Source organism: Ictalurus furcatus, chromosome 7 (genome assembly GCF_023375685.1).
Source record: "Ictalurus furcatus strain D&B chromosome 7, Billie_1.0, whole genome shotgun sequence".
In the NCBI taxonomy this organism is placed as follows: domain Eukaryota; kingdom Metazoa; phylum Chordata; class Actinopteri; order Siluriformes; family Ictaluridae; genus Ictalurus; species Ictalurus furcatus.
In genome coordinates this window covers 32,974,193-32,989,884 of record NC_071261.1, presented here as the reverse complement: position 1 = coordinate 32,989,884, position 15,692 = coordinate 32,974,193, and the positions used below count along the sequence as shown (strand labels likewise).

Below are 15,692 nucleotides of genomic sequence, written 5' to 3'. Positions count from 1 at the left end.
TAAACTATAGGCTGTGATGATGAATGAATTATAACAATGTTGATCACCTTCAAAGAGATTCAAATGGTCATGTGACACCATTGATAACAACATTTGAAACTTTGAAAAAAAATCAGTTCTTTTTTTTGCTACTCAGTATCTTTCATTCTTTCATGTTTTGTTTCTAATACGTATGAGTTCCTGTTTTGCTGACAACTTGTGTTAGGTGATGTCCACATGCAAACTCATACTTAAACTATAACTATGAACAAAACAGTATGACACGTTGTTCTTTATTAAATAAAAAACTCTTCTGTTTGATGGTGCTGTTGATTGTCTTTACTTCACAAACATACCCTGATAATCTAGACCAGGGGTTCTCAAAGTTATCCACGAAGGGCTTGTGTGGCTGCAGGCTTTCATTCCAGTCAAATAAGAGGTACACTTGATGGTTGATTGCAGACCAAGATGAACTGATTTAAGAAGTGGGATCGGGTATGGATTCTGTCTGGTTGGAATGAAAGCCTGCAGCTACACCGGCCCTTTACAGATAAGATTGATGACCCCTGATCTAGACTTTGAGGTTCACAGTTACAGCAGCGAATATTCTTGTGTTAAACTGGTGCCACCTCTCTTCCATTGATATTAATGCAGCAGGACACATCAGGCCAACAGAAGACAGTTCAGTGTTTGGAAAAAGATGTGACAATTTGTTTAGATCACTATAAGATACAAGTGGGTCACAAATCAGAAACCAATATAAAGTGTGTAACCAATATAACCAATAATAAGGCTTGGTTAAACCAATATAAAGTGTGTTACTATGGCTTTAAGCCACCACGAGCCTATAATTTACTGTATTATTATTATTATTATTATTAATATTATTATTATGGTTGTTGATGTTGTTGTTGTTGTAATAAGCTCCACTCTTCTGAGAAGGCTTTCCACTAGATTTCGGGGCGTGGCTGTGGGGATTTGTGTTCATTCGACTACAAGAGTGTTAGTGAGGTTGAGGTCACGCACTGATGTTGATGTAAGGAGACTCCAGTTCCAGTTCATCCCAAAGGTGTTAAGTGTGGTTGAGGTCAGGGTTCTGTGCAGGACACTCAAGTTCTTCACCCTGCTTCTAACCTTCACACACCACGTCTTCATGGAGCTCGCTTTGTGCAGTCATGCTATAACAGGTCCGGGCCTCTTAGTTCCAGTGAAGAGAAATTGTAAAGCTACAGCATACAAAGACGTTCTATATAACTGTGTGCTTCTGACTTTGCAACAGTTTCAGGAAGAACCACATATGGGTGTGATGGTCAGGTGTCCACATACTTTTGACCATGTAATGTATTATACCAAATGTGCCAGATGTGTTTACCTGAATTCATATGTGCAGTTTTAATGGTATAATGTGGTGAAATGCACCTTCACCTGTTTTTCAGACACACACACACACACACACACATGTAGAAGATTAATGCTGATGTGAAATCTACAGTAGGGGATTTTTCAGAATCAATATTTTTCCTCTCACCGGAAATGATTTATTAGAGGGTTTGTTTTATTAATCATGACAGTTTTTATACTCTGTGTAAAGATAGAAGAAAGGAATACTGTTTACCACAAACACAAATACATGTTGTGTGAATAATTAGCACATTTAATATTAATGATGTATTATCTCTGTGTATTGTGTGTGACGTGGTGTGTTGTTTAACACGAGAGTTTGATCTCTACAGATTTACTGCTTCACTTCAATAAAGTTGAACTTGTTCATCTTTGTTTAACTTTATGTGATTAATACAGGAGTGTAAAGGTGAGTCTGATTAAAAAGTCTTCAACGCCGCGCAGTTCTTTCTCATTTTAGCTGTAAACTGCGGTCGGGTATTCTATGGAAGATGTCTTTCCTCTCCCTCAGACAAAGCGGAACTTTTTCATCGCCTACAAACACCAAAACCACACTCTCCCCCTCCTCTTTTCAGCTTATATAAACTCAAGTATCAGGTGATACCTGCATTAATACCATTCTGTTTGCATCGTTACCATCACCCTCACCCTCACCCTCATCCTCATCATCATCATCATCATCATCGCCATCAGAAGTCATGTCTTCACGTTCTCTCCTGCTGGTTCTGCTGGGTCTCGCCTGCCTTCAGTCCTTCACAATGGCCAGCAGTAAGATAACGTTTATATTTCTAATATTTAATATTTTTTGTTGTTATTATTATTATTATTAGTAGTAGTAGTAGTAGTAGTAGTAGTAGTAATTTGTGATCAGTTACAACATGACATCAGACATTTAATCTAGTTATAGTTTTGTTTAAGGTTGTGGACAATCTGCAAAACAAGTTACTTCTTGTTCTCACTTACACTATAGCAGCTCTAAACAGCTGTACACTTACTAGCCTCTCTTTTTCTCTCTTTCTCCCTCTCTGAAAATGTCAGAAAACTTTGTTACAGCTTTACCTCTGACTGTTATAAAGTACTGACACTGGAGACTCCTTATATAAATAAATAAATTAATTAATTAAATTAAATTAAACCATATCAACGATTACACGTTTTTTTTTATACTGTTTATGTGGCCCGTCCACCTTACAGTTCCCTCTGAATGAGCTGTTGCTATAGAATGATAACGTATCAGAACCGCTGTCATAGAAAATTAATCAACACCTTCTGACCAATCAGAAACTAGAATTCAACAACAGTGTGGTAAAGTCTAAAACACGCAAACGCAGCATCTCTTACCTGTTATCTATATCTAATATGTTTTTTATTGAGTATTTAATCACAAAACTAATTGAATAAATGTTTTCACACAGATGAAAATGAACCACATCGATGCTGTTTCATTTACCAGACCAATCGAATCCCTGTAAAACGCATTACAGCGTATGAAGTAATAGACCCTCGGTGTACAAAACCTGGAGTCATGTAAGCTTTCACTCCCTCATTTATTTCTTTTAATTAATAATAAAGTTGTCCTTCCCTGTTTGTTATTGCTTTATGGTTATGCATAATATCAACTTTAAAATAACCTAACTTTAAATAATCTTTTTACATCGTTTGGGATGTGTAAGAATGTTCGATTTTTGTCTTTATTGCAGTTTTACTGTAAAGAACGGCCATCAGGTGTGTGCAGACCCCAGGGAAGATTGGGTGAAGAAGAACATGAAAGCAGTTGACCAGCGCCTGTTTACTCCTGAAATTTAAATGCTTTCTCCATTAATACAAATTATTATTCTTTCTTTTTTTAAAAAATGCTTTTTTTAAGGATTTACACAGGACGAATAAAGTTTTTTATTATAAATCATATTTACACAAGCTTTTGGTTGAATTAGTCTAGCATCGTGTAACTGAACTGTTGGCTGTGAGGATGAATGAATGATATTTTTATACATATTAAAGGACATTTTGAAATGCATATTATGACAACGTTTCTATTTTTAAGCACATTTTTACATTTTAAAAGAAAGCAATGTTGGTCACCTTCAAAGAGATTGAAATGTTCATCTTTGAGAGCAGCATTTGAAAATGTGAAAATAAATAAATAAATAAAGAGTTGTGTTGCTACTCAGGATCTTTTTCATTCTTTTACATTTTGTTTCTCAGATGTATGAGTTTCTGTCTTGCTGCCAAATTGTATTTGATTTCTTGAGGGCCACATGCAAACTGATCCTTAATCTAGACCAGGGGTTCTCAAGGTTATCCACGAAGGGCCTGTATGGCTGCAGGCTTTCATTCCAGTCAAATAAGAGGTACACTTGATGGTTGATTGCAGACCAAGATGAACTGATTTAAGAAGTGGGATCAGGTATGGATTCTGTCTGGTTGGAATGAAAGCCTGCAGCTACACCGGCCCTTTACAGATAAGATTGATGACCCCTGATCTAGACTTTGAGGTTCACAGTTACAGCAGCGAATATTCTTGTGTTAAACTGGTGCCACCTCTCTTCCATTGATATTAATGCAGCAGGACACATCAGGCCAACAGAAGACAGTTCAGTGTTTGGAAAAAGATGTGACAATTTGTTTAGATCACTATAAGATACAGATGGGTCACAAATCAGAAACCGATATAAAGTGTGAACTTTTCACCAGACATCAGTATTAACTCAAGAAATCTGCAAATATAAAGAATTCACAACATTAAAGTCCATAAATAAAGTTATGTGTAATAAAATGGAATGACACGGGGAAAAAGTATTGAACACGATAAGAAAAATCAGTTCTATAAGGCAAGGTAAGGCAAAGAACCAGCTGAAATCCATAAGTATTTATACCCCTATCTGTGCAAATTAATATCAGCTGGGTTAGTAAAGTAATGGTCTATTAAAAAGGCTTTTCATTACCAAGGTGTTACACAAGAAACATCTCATGATGGGAGAGCAAAGAGCTCTCCCAAGACCTTCACAACCTTATTGTTGTGAAACATATTGATGGAATTGGATACAGACGTATTTCAAAACTTCTGAATCCTCCAGTAAGCACCATTGGGGCCGTTATCCACAAGTGGAAGCAACATCACTCCGTCATCAACCGGCCACGCACAGGAGCTCCTCGCAAGAGTTCTGAACAGGGAGTCAGAAGAATAGTCAGAAGAGTAGCCCAAGAGCCAAGGACCACTTGGAAAGAGCTCCAGAAACACTTGGAGGCAGCAGGTGCCATCGTCACAGAGAAAACAATAGGCAATGCACTCCACTGCTCACGTTCACACGCAAGACTCCATTACTAAAGAAAAGGCATGTCGAAGCTCGTTTAAAGTTTACTACAAATCATTTGGACAAGCCTATGAAATACTGGGAGAGTGTAGTCTGGTCAGACGAGAGCAAAATTATACTTTTTGTCTGTCATGCTACACACCATGTTTGGAGAAGAAATGGCACTCCACATCACCCTAAAAACACTACACCAACAGTGAAGTTTGGAGGTGAAGCATCATGGTGTGGGGCTGTTTTTCATCACATGGTACTGGAAGACTTCATATAACTGAAGGAACGATGAATGGAGCCCTTTACCGGGAGATTCTTGAGAAGAATCTGCTGCCATCCACCAGGATGATGAAGATGAGACGTGGGTGGAGCTTCCAGCAGGACAACGATCCAAAGCATACAGTAAAGGAAACTCTCAACTGGTTTCAAAGAAAAAAAATGAAGGTGTTAGAATGGCCAGACAATCACCTGACTCGAATCCAACTGAACAAGATTTAAAGACAATATGTTTCGAAGAATGGACCAAAAATCACACCTGAATACTGCGACCCATAAATTTCTTCATACAGGAAGTGTCTTGAAGTCATTACAAACAAAGGCTTCTCCACTAAGTCCATCCATCCATCCATCCAAGCATCCATATGGTCTGAGCACTGGCAGGCTGACCCACCACCCCTTCAACCTCTGCAGCAATGCTGGCAGCACTCATACGTCTATTTCCCAAAGACAACCTCTGGATATGACGCTGAGCACATGCACTCAACTTCTTTGGTGGACGATGGCGAGGCCTGTTCTGAGTGGAACCTGTCCTGTTAAACCGCTGTATGGTCTTGGCCACCGTGCTGCAGCTCAGTGTCAGGGTCTTGGCAATCTTCTTATAGCCTAGGCCATCTTTATGTAGAGTAACAATTCTTTTTTTCAGATACTCAGAGAGTTCTTTAAAATTAAATTAAAATTAATTAAATTAAATTAAAATTAAAATTAGATTTGTCTTTTAGTTTGATATTTTATTCCCCCATTTTAAACTCCTGTGAACACTTATACTTTTTCTGTCCTCTGGGGTTCTGGGAATTAAAAAAAAAAAAGCTATTTCATCTTGTGAACAGAAGAGACAAATTAACTTTATTTTTTATTTTGCATTGTTGCTAAAGTATACAAGAACAAAGTGAACAGAAAAGACAAATTAAAGCAGCACAAATAATTGAGATACTCATCTGTCAGATTTTGATATTTTTCTGTTGTTTTTGATAAACAAGCTCTGTTGTATATTGCAATATTACAAGGGAAGTGTGGTAAAGCGGCTTCATCATATAAAACCATGACCTAATTTACTTCCTGTCCACCCCTCCCCCACTCTTCATTTTCTCTCTATATTACGATGTGAAAAAAAACATGACCTGCTGCAAAAAAGCGTAATAATGTCAAACAAACAAATCAACAGTAAATCTATGAGCTACTTTACTGAGACAGAGAACCCCACCAGATGCAAAAGGGGATTATAATGCTACAAATTAGCTTGTGGAAGTATATCATGGCATGAACAAAGAAGTTTTCTGAGGACCTCAGAGTTGTTGATGCTCATCAGACTGGAAAAGGATACAAAGGCATCTCTAAAGAGTTTGGATTCCACCATAGCTATCCTCCCCAGGAATGGCCGACATATATAGCTACAAGAGCAAGACGTGTAATAGTCTGTGAGGTCACAAAGGAACCCTGGGTAACTTTTAAGCAACTAAAGGCTTTTCTCACATTGGGTAATGTTAATGTTCATGAGTCCACCATCAGGAGAACATTGAACAACAATGGTGTGTATGGCAAGGAGAAAGCCACTGCTCTCCAAAAAGAACATTGCTGACCTTCTGCAGTTTGCTAAAGATCACGTGGACGAGCCAGAAGGTTATTGGAAAAATGTTTTGTGGATTGAAGAGACCAAAATAGAACTTTTTGGTTTAAAAAAGAAAACTCTGCATTCCAGCATAAGAACCTTACCCCATCTGTGAAACATGGGGGTGGTAGTATCACGGTTTGGGCCTGTTTTTCTGCATCTGGGCCTGGACGACTCACCATCACTGATGGAACAATGAATTTGGAATTATACTCTAAAGGAAAATATCAGGACATCTGTCCATGAACTGAATCTCAAGAGAAAGTGGGTCATGCAGCAAGACAACAACCCTAAGCACACAAGTCGTTCTACCAAAGAACGGTTAAAGAAGAATAAAAGTAATGTTTTGGAATGGCCAAGTCAAAGTCCTGACCTTAATCCAATAGAAATGTTGTGGAAGAACCTGAAGCCAGCAGTTCATGTGAGGAAACCCACCAACATCCCCGAGTTGAAGCTGTTCTATACTGAGGAACGGGATAAAATTCCTCCAAGCCGATGTGCAGGACTGATCATTTGTTTGTCTCATTGTTTATTTGGGTTCTCTTTATCTACTCTTAGGCCTTTATGCAGAAATCTAGAAAAATTTAAACTCATCACAAACTTTCAAGGACCACTGTATTTTGGAAATATGTAATAGTTTATGAATTTTAAAGGATCATGACAATCCACCAAGGCAGGATTATCCATATATGGGATTGGGCGAGTGCCCTGAGGCACCAGCCAATCGGGGACACCAAATGATTAAGATAATGACTAGACCTTTAAAATATTTGTCATATTTTCTATATATATTATTTACTGGAAGAGATGGAAACAAATACAGAATTAATAGTTAATATAATCTCTACAGAGAGAGCATACAAAAATATATGTATTTAAAGAATTGCGATTGAGTGTATGTGACCTCCCACCCCCAAGTCAGAGTCAAGTCCACAGTGACGCAGTAATGCTGGGGGGTGGCACTTCAAGTGTGGTCACACTAGGGCACCACACTGTGTTAATCCGGGCCTGCGATCCCCTGAATATGCAAATTAGTCCATGACATCATCTTACGACTTGTAGTGACATTTCGAGCGTGCATTACCTACTTTCAACTGAAAATCGTTTGCAATAAAGATATCGCCTCTGGCTTGCTCATTAGAGATATTGTCATGTCACAGCAAACCAGTGACTACATTTCCCATCCTGCACTGTGGCCTACAAACATGGCTGCCATGGACTACACTTCCCACACACACACACACACACACGTTCACCTTCTCCAGAATTCTAATCACACACACCTGGTTCCAACCTCACACACACTCACACCACAGTATATAAGAGACTGTTCACTATGACTTTGTGTAGTATTGAATTTAACTCTTTACCAAGCAGATGTCCTTTGTTCTCATTTCGTTTCCCGACTCTGATTCAAGCCTCACCCTATTTTTGCCCGTTTGCTGATCGCCTGACCCATTGACTGTTTTGACCATGCTTCTGTCTAATGATTTGGATTTGTCTGCCTGTCTCTCTCTATTAAATGGCTTTTACTGTACTTGCATCCATCCTCAAGAGTTGCGGACGGATGCAAGTGCAGTAAAGTCATACTGTATGAACAGTCTCTTATATACTGTGGTGTGAGTGTGTGTGAGATTGTAACCAGGTGTGTGTGATTTACAATTCCAGAGAAGGTGGACGCGTGTGTGTGGGAAGTGTAGTCCATGGCAGCCATGTTTGTAGGCCGCAGTGAAGGATGGGAAATGTAGTCACTGGTTTGCTGTGACATGACCGATATGAACCTACATCTAGATTTCTGTAAAGCTGTTTGTGGCAATGAGTATTTTTAAAGCTGCAAGGCAAATAAAATGTAATTAAAATTAAGGAAACCTCTAGCTAGTCAGTGATCAACACAAAGCTAGCAGAATGAGAAACTTGTCGGCTTGCTTAACCTTCAGGCTCGTTATGTAGAATACAGACTCAGTGTGTGACAAATACCATGATAGTTATCTCTTTCTCACCAAACCATTTTTAGCTCCTTCTGACCACAAACAGCACATTTAGCACTGAGGGCGGTTTTATTTCTCATCACGGTCTGTCATCTTTCCATGGATGTTCAGGCCTGCCCTTTTCATACCCTCTATAAATGCTGATCACGTGCTATTTGGTCTTATTAGAATTGTTTATTTGCCATTCATTAAATTCAGTTATTTGGTGTGTTTATTCTGATTTATTTCTTTCACCTACTTTTAGATGAAAAATTATAAGAATACTAAAGTATCAATACTTATGCTTGTTTAATTAAAATAATGCACCATGTCCTTGGGTTTATTGTGTGATTGTGCTGCAGTGTTGATAGTAGATATAAATATGCTATTTACTCAAATTAAACTGAAATCATTCTTAAACATTATATGCAAGTTTGGCTATGAAGTGTTGAACACGGCTCGGTTCTGTATAAGTTAGTGTAAAAACCTACATTCCTACAGAGTACAAGAGCAATGCAAACAGCAGATAAAACCACACAGGACAAATAAATGCTGATGCTGTCAGATTTTTTTCCTTGTCATTGTTTTTGCTAAACTCACTTTGTTCTATATTGCAATATTACAAGGGAAGTGTGTGGTAAAGAGGCTTTATCTTATAAAACCATGACCTAATTTGCTTCCTGTCCACCCCTCCCCCACTCTTCTCTCCCTCTGTATTTTGTAAATGGAAGAGAAAACATGACCTGGTGCACAAACGCATAATGATGTCAAATAAATAAAACAACAGTAAATCTGGGAGCTATTTTCTAACATGGAGAAATCTGCTCGATGAATGCACAAAAAAAGCAGCTTTTTGGGCAGAAGTTAGTGATTATCCTGCACTTGATATGGCTCTCCACCTCACATCACAGCTGCTGTTTGTTATACCAATTAAAAGAGCAGGTTCACTCAACTCAACAACTGAACTGCTGTTCATCCCAGATGATTCATCACCATGTCAGGATCTTATGATCTCCCTGGACATCTCTCTAATCTCATTCGGTTACTGTTACGCTACCTTGGGGTAACCATTTCCTCTCACATTGCTAATCTGACACGCTCATGTCGATTTCTCCTTTACAACATCAATAGGATTCGTCCATTTCCATCCACACAGGCCACTCAGGTGCTGGTTCAGTCTCTTTTCATTTCAAGACTAGAGTACTGCAACTCTCTCCTGGCAGGTCTGCCTCTGAACGCCGCTCGACCTCTGCAAGTGACCCAGAACGCAGCTGCACAACTGGTTTTCAACCTTCCTAAATTCTCTCACACTACCCCATTGCTGCACTACCTCCACTGGCTTCCTGTAGCTGCCCACATCAGATTTAAAACTCTGTTACTTATTAAAACTGAAATTATTCTTATACGTTGTACGTGAGTTTGGCTATGAAGTGTTAAATGCTGCTGAGTTATGTATCAGTAAAGGTGAAAACCGCAGCTGTGTTTCCTGTGAAAGAGGTGCTTTTTTCCCCCACTTACTCACATTTCTTTGCCTACAACCTGCCCCCCCCCACACACACAAACACACTTAAACCACATTCTCCCACACAGCTTATCAGCTAATATAATCACTGCTGAGGTGATATTTGCATTAATACGATTATGTTCACCTCGTGATCATCATCCTTATCATAATCATCACCATCAGCAGTCATGATCTCCCATTTTCTCCTGCTGGTTCTTGCCTGCCTTCCGTCATTCACAATGGCCCAGAGTAAGATAAAGTCTGTCTTTTGATTCTAGTTTTTTTTTTAATCTTTTTAATCTATTTTTAAAAATTTGTATTATTGTCTGTATTTGCTGAATCAAACTTGGCACATAATTGCTTTGCACTTAATCGGAATTGTTGTGAATTCTGTTTCGTAAAACTGCCAGTGTTGTTCAACAATATCGAAATCAGAATTCTGCAAATCTTCAAAGCATGATGTTTATTTGTTTTTTCTTAAACATAATGTTTTTTTGGGCACATGGCCAAAAATGTCATGCAGGTTCAAATATATTAAATTCAACTTTTTTACTTAATATTCATGACCTGACTCCCCTCACTATTTTACTCTTGTTTTCATTAAAGTATTTCAAATTTCATTCAATATTCACATATTGACAGATACATGTAATAGTTCAAGCAAACTACTGTTTAAAGATAACGATCTTATATTTACGTGTATGTATATCCCAATACTTTATGTAATTAAGTATACTCTCATACTACCATCAGTTATTTTTTACCAGCCGTTATACATTTTCCTGTATCTTTCAACTGGTAATGTTAATATAGTGTACATAATTGAACCTTATGGACCACTGATACAGTAAAGCTTTCATCTAAAAGATAATCAAAGGTATAACACATGCATCCTTCCAGGTAACATTTACATACACAAGGTACAAGATGTAGGGTACAAACAAAGATAAGGTAAGGTAAGATAAGATAAGTTAAGTCCATAATTATAAATATATGAATCAATGTTTTCACACAGATGTGATAGGATCAGATAAATGCTGTTTCATATATGCCCGGTATTCAATCCCTGCTGCAGTCATTAAAAGCTACAGTGTAACAAGGCCTGACTGTACATATCCTGGAGTCATGTAAGTTTTCACAATATAATCTTTATTTTTATTAATTTCACAATTATAGTTGTTTTAAATTGTGACTTAGCTTACTGCTACTAACTACAGCTCTTCTGGATATTCTGATTCTAAACATTTATTTTGTGTTGTCTGGATATATAACAGCATTAACCCAAATTTTCTCTTCCCCCAAAGTTTTATTGGATTTAATGGGCGCAGGATGTGTGCCAACCCCAGCTTGGCGTCGGTGCAGCGAGCAATGAAAAAAATCGACCGACGCCTGTTTGAAAGCTCAACTTAACCAGTGACTAAAGCTTAATTCTTTTTTCTACAACACACCTTTCACCTATAGTTTGTTGCTTTGCATAACAAGTGTAAAGACAATCTTTGACCGTAAAGATTTGCTTAAATGATTTTGCCATCATATTACTGATTTGCAGTAAAGGCTGCGGGCATGAATTCATTTTATTTTTCTGTTAATTCAATAAAGTACATTTGTATTACTCATTATTGCAATATTTCTACTAAATAAATTCACATTTTAAAAGAAAACATTGTTGTTTGTATATAATGCCACTTTAATAGCTACATTCTAATATTTAAAAAAGAAACATACTTCTCGATAAAGAAAGAGTAAGAGAATCAATGGATCAATATGTGCAATTACTTGCTACATGTGCAGTAGTTTATAATCAGTATCACGTTTCACTTTAGAAACATCCTGTAATTCAACCTTCCTAAGTTCCCACACCACCCCATTGCTATGCTCCCTCCGCTGGCTTCCTGTAGCTGCCTGCATCAGATTTAAAACTCTGCTTGCCTACAAAGCCACAAACAGAGCAGCACCCACTCACAGTACCTCAAATCATTTATCACAGCCCACACTGCACCACGCTCCCTCTGATCTTCTCGTACTGCTCGACTGGTCCCACCATCTCTCAGGGTAAAAGGAAGGCATGCATCAAGACTCTTCTCTGTTCTGGTATCTAGGTGGTAGAATGAACTTCCCCTAGATGTCCGGCTGAGCACCTGAGTCACTGGCCGTCTTAAAATGATGGATGTCTAAAGACCTCCTTTTTCATGAAGTACTTAAAATGAACATTATTATAAACAATTGTGTAGTCTGTGTGCTTTTCTTATGATATCGCCTCCCTAACAGAGTTTTTAGACTGATGGTATTCTTAATCCATGACATAATGAACCAGTATCAGAAAGTATTTATTGATGGCATTGGGGTCGGGGGGGGGGGCTTAGTGCTTAGCACGATTGCCTCACACCTCTGGGGTTCGATTCCTGTCTCTACCCTGTGTGTGTGGAGTTTGCATGTTCTCCCTGTGCTTTGGGTGTTCCTCTGGATACACAAAGTCTTGCTTTGTGCTCTGTGATGGGTTGGCACCAACCATTGATATCGTCCTGGGCCTTGTGCCCCAAGTTCTTTGGGATAGACTCCAGGCTCTGGAGGAGGATAAGCAGTACAGGAGTGTAGGATAAGCAGTACAGAAAATAGATGGAAAGATGGATGAACTTCAAAGTGCTTCCATAAGCCGCTCTGTACAAGGGCGTCTGCCGAATGCTATAAATGTAAATGTAAATGTCATTCACTCCGTATATAAGTTCAAACATATATATTAATACTGTTACAAGTCCTGTGACAAGGAGCTGGCACTGGAGACTCCTTCCATAAATTTTACATATCTCCTTACAGAAACTTCACCATATAAAAAATTATACATATTTTTGTAAATGTTTATGTGGAGTCTCCACCAGACAAGTCCCTGTGAATGAACTGTTACTATAGAAACGATAATGTATTAGAAAGAGTGCATTAATATAAACCTCAAATACTGTCACCTTCTCCAGAAATCAACAGCACTGTTTTATAATTATACAATATCGCACAAGCAAGAGTGCTGTTGTACAGGATATCAGCACGGCTATTTTAATATTGTGTAACCAAAACACTATGGTCAAATATTTTGTTCATTTTTACTCCATCCAAGAAAATAGTTTCCAAAGAGTAAAAAAGCTGGATAGATACAGGGAGGGAAATGTCCCAGTGCTATCATACTATATATTATCAGCACTCATTGCTTGTCCAATCCAATGAGTAGATCAGAACTAACAGGTGTATACATTTTACATACTTACATTTATCTCATTTATACATCTGAACAGTTAAGGGTCTTGCTCAAGGGCTTGGTGGTGGTGATGAGGTTTGAACTCATGACCATCTGATCAGTAGCCCAATGTCTTAACCACTGAGCCACCACTGAGCCACCACATAGTACAATCTTTAAGATCTCTCGTAGAGACAACCAAAAAATCTTTAAGATTTCAAGATTGGACCTTTTTCTAAATATGTATACTTTTAGACATCAAATAAGAGCAGTGTTCTATTGTACACTGTGTGTACTGAATGGTGTGTGTGCAGTAAAATGACTACAGCTAACAATTTCAGTCTTAAGTTCACAACTAATGCCTGAACCTCTGACTTGTGTAAAATGACTTATGAGCACCCCTGCTGGGAAGAAATATATTAACATGCATTCAATTTCAGTAACCACTTTATCCTGGTAAGGGTCATGGCAGAAGCCAGAGCCTATAATGGGAACACTGGAATCAAGGTGGGAGAATACACACGGAATGTGTACATACACATCCATAGGGGCAATTTAGCATAGCTAATCCACCTACCTACATGTTTTTAGACATGCAGTGGTACAGTAATCTGAGCCCAGGGTCAAACCAGGGACCCCAGAGCTGTAAGGCAGCAACACTATCCAATGACACTGACAGATAAATGAACAGAATTTGAGATAATTAATTAAATAATGAACTTCCTGAAAGTAAGGACTATATTTTCTGTAGTGCTTCTTTCTACAAAATGCTCTACTGTCACCATCTACTGTAACAGTACTGAAATTGCAAAGCTTCAACCTTTTTAACAACTGTTTAGTTGGAGCTACAGAAGCCCAGGCCCCTGAACCACCGTCTGTGAAATTTGTATTTTTTATTTTATTTAACTGTTTTTTGTCATGAACATAAGTTGACCATAAATCTTATTATCAGGCTATTTAGTTTTTTTTCTCCCCCACACCAATCTATTATCTTGTTATTTATTTAATTCAGTCCTAGGCCCAGATTCATATTAGCGTTAACTTACACTTGATAATAACTTTCTTTAATACAACATTAATAGCTATGAATGAAACATTAACTATTCTGAATTTGACAATTAACAAATGAACAAAAGTTATTCTAAATTTTATACACTCACCATACACTCAGATACAGGTCAAGAACTTCAATTAAGGTCCACATCTACTGCTGAGAAGATACGAGTTCAAACCCCAACACCACCAAGCTGCCACCGTTGGACCCTTGAGCAAGGCCCTTAACCCTCAATTGCTCAGATGTATGAGATAAATGTAAGTCGCTCTGGATAACAGCATCTGCCAAATACTGTAAAAAAAATCTCTGTGACTTTAACTGTGGCATGGTTGTTGGTACCAGATGGACTGGTTTGAGTATGTTAGAAACTGCTGATCTCCTGGGATTTTCACACACAACAGTCTCTAGAGTTTACACAGAATGGTGCAAAAAAAAAACAAAAAAAAAACATTGCGTGAGCAATAGTTCTGTGGGTGGAAATGCCTTGTTAATAAGAGAGGAAAATGGCCAGGTTAGAGCTTCCAGTAAGGACATAGTAACTCAAATCACTTTTTACAACCAAAATGTCTCAGCATGCACAAAACATCGAAGCTTGAGGTGGATGAGCTCCAGTAGCTGAAGACCACATCAGGTTCCACTCCTGTCAGCCAAGAACAGGAATCTGAGGCTAAAATTTGTAAAGTTGGGACAGTAGACTGTTTACCGCTGTGTAACATCAGCTTTTCTTTTAATAATACTTATTAAGCATTTGCACACTGAGTGAAGACACCAGTTAGTTAAGTTTAGCGAGAGGAATTTTCCCCCATTGATCCGTTATGCATTTCTTCAGCTGCGCAACTGTATAGGGCCTTCGTTGCCTTATTTTGCGCTACATAATGCGCCACACATTCTCAATTTGAGACAGGTCAGGACTGCAGCAGTCCATGCTCGCACCCGCACTCTCTGCTTACGCAACAATGCGCTTGTAATCCGGGCAAAATGGATGGCTGTATATGTTGTTCCAAAATGTGTACGTATCTTTCTGCATTAATGGTGCAAGTTACCTATGCCATGGGCACTGTAACGCCCCCATAGCGTGACAGACGCTGGCTTTTGGACCTGACGCTGATAACAGCTCGGATGGTCCTTTTCCTCTTTGGCCCGGAGAACACGACGGCGATTTGTCTTTGGGGAATGTTCTTCTCAAAGAGTTTGATTATTCGCTGACGCATCTGTTGGCAGATTGGCGAGCATCGACCCATCCTTGCTCTTGGAGGGTTAGGAATTTTTGGAGGCTCCTTATATACTATTATTAGACGATTACCTCACCTGTTTCACACAACCTTCTTATTTCAACTTGTCACATGGCTATTAGTCCTAAATTGCCCCTGT

General features: G+C 38.5%; 2 long non-coding RNA genes across 2 annotated transcripts; both read left to right on the top strand.

The window, feature by feature from the left end:
- The first annotated feature begins 1,880 nt into the window (after positions 1 to 1,880).
- On the top strand, positions 1,881 to 3,535 carry LOC128610527 (uncharacterized). The gene is made up of 3 exons (XR_008386369.1): positions 1,881 to 2,148; positions 2,796 to 2,907; positions 3,081 to 3,535. It is a non-coding gene; the product is annotated as an uncharacterized LOC128610527 (long non-coding RNA).
- A 6,486-nt stretch (positions 3,536 to 10,021) lies between these two features.
- On the top strand, positions 10,022 to 11,928 carry LOC128610784 (uncharacterized). The gene is made up of 3 exons (XR_008386398.1): positions 10,022 to 10,290; positions 11,057 to 11,168; positions 11,346 to 11,928. It is a non-coding gene; the product is annotated as an uncharacterized LOC128610784 (long non-coding RNA).
- Positions 11,929 to 15,692: the final 3,764 nt, after the last annotated feature.